Genomic DNA, 1,956 nt, shown 5'->3' on the forward strand with positions numbered 1-1,956 from the left:
GTCTGTGTAAAGTCTTGAGATGCCGCCGTCACAGACGTTTATTTGTGCATAAATACAGACAAGGATTTTGGTAGTTTAAGTGGAAATGAAAAGGGGTGGATATGAGAGCAGTTATGAGGAAGGAAATGGCAGGCTTTGAAATTTGATTTCGTTTTTGAAGGAAGTGATAAGAGGGTATTGGTTATCTCTAGATCATGAGGCTAAGAAAATGCAAAGTGTCAGGAGCCCAGGTAAAAGTATATTATGAAAAAGAGACATGTGAATATAAACCCCTGTTTGTTTCATGTAGTTGTGACCTGTTTCTGATTTTCCATTCTGATGGCAATTGAAATGAATGCATTCACTTAGCTGTAGTCATGTACCATGAACTTGATGCTGTGCTTTTATTATCTAGTAAAGACAGAACATCAGACATAGCAATGTCAGGTGCCCCCACTAAAGGCTATCATTTGTTTTTAAATTTCATCTTTTCCCCTCCCCTCATTTTCTCTCTCTGCCTTTTGACATTTACGCCAGAGCTAATGCTGCCCTTTTGAGCTTGTATGATTGATCACTTTGTGGAGTGAGTATGTCCCTGGTGTTATTGTATGCTGCATAGGCCTGTTTATGGTTGGACTGAAAGTTGAGCCACAGGGTCAAGTTTTTTCCAGGTCAAAGGGCAATTTAAGACCCATAGTCTCAGAGTTCCACCAGTCTGTTTTGGACCAGCAAGCCTAGCCTTTTTTCTGTTTCTGAGTTTGGTTACACATTTCCCTCCTGCTGTATCCAGGATCTTCTGCTGTGATCCCTCTTAGAGTGGTCAGCAGTGGCAGTTGGGCACCATCTAATTCTTCTGGTCTCATGGAAGAGAAGGTTTGCATGATCCATTAGATGGTTGCACTGTTTCTATGCATCTTTTTCGGTTCTTTACTCTTCTTTGAAGAAAGGGGGAGAGGAATCGTTGCACTCTGGGTAGCTGCTTAAAAGCTTTTAAGACTCCAGTGACTACTAAGCAAAGTAGCATGCAGAATACTGCCTCTGTCAAGTTTCATTTTTAAAATGGTCCTTCTGGTTTGTGTACAGAAAATGGTAAAAATAATCTCATTACATCGTTTTAATCTTTGTGAGTAGAATTAATTTAATCTGGAATATGGTATTCCTTCTGAGTTACTATCTTTGCTGGGGAGCCAGACAGTCTCAGGAATTCCTTTTTTAAAAATCACAATTAAAATTTTATTTAAAAATATATCATAGTCTCATTGTACATATTCATATTGATTATAATGAATAAAGTTGTATGAACAATAAAAACACCTGAAAAATACCAAAACAACCAAACAAAAAGAAAAAAGACTTATCACACAATTATAAAATGGGCCAAAGACATGCAAAGACTTTTCACAGAGGAAGATACTTGGATGACCAACAGATACATGAAGAAATTCTCAAAATCACTGGCAGTAAGAGAGATGCAAATCTACCTGTCTTTTTCTTTTGCATCTTTTGTTGTTGTTGTTGTTATGTGCCATCGAGTCGTTTGCGACTCATAGCGACCCTATGTACAAGAGCCCTAAGTGCCGTTCTATCCCGTGCCAACCTCACGGTCTCAAACACATTCATTCCCACCACTCCACTCACAGAATCGATCCATCTCATCGAGGGTCTTCCTCTCCTGTGCCGTCCCTCCATTCTCCTAAACATGATGTCCCTCTCCAAGGACCAGTCCCTCCTTGCAACATGTCCAAAGTATGTCAGACAAAGCTTCAGAATCCTTGACTCCATGGAACATTCTGGCTTCACCCTCTCCAAGACAAACCTGTTTGTTCTCCTAGCAGTCCATGGTATATTCAACACTCTTCTCCAACACCACAGCTCAAAGGCATGAATTCTCTTTCTATCATCCCTATTCACTGTCCAACTTTTCGATGCATAGCATGTAATTGAAAAGGCTATAGCTTGGATCAGGCGCACATTAGT

This window comes from Elephantulus edwardii, unplaced genomic scaffold (genome assembly GCF_000299155.1).
Source record: "Elephantulus edwardii isolate Elephantulus edwardi_28Jun2011 unplaced genomic scaffold, EleEdw1.0 scaffold00009, whole genome shotgun sequence".
Lineage (NCBI taxonomy): Eukaryota > Metazoa > Chordata > Mammalia > Macroscelidea > Macroscelididae > Elephantulus > Elephantulus edwardii.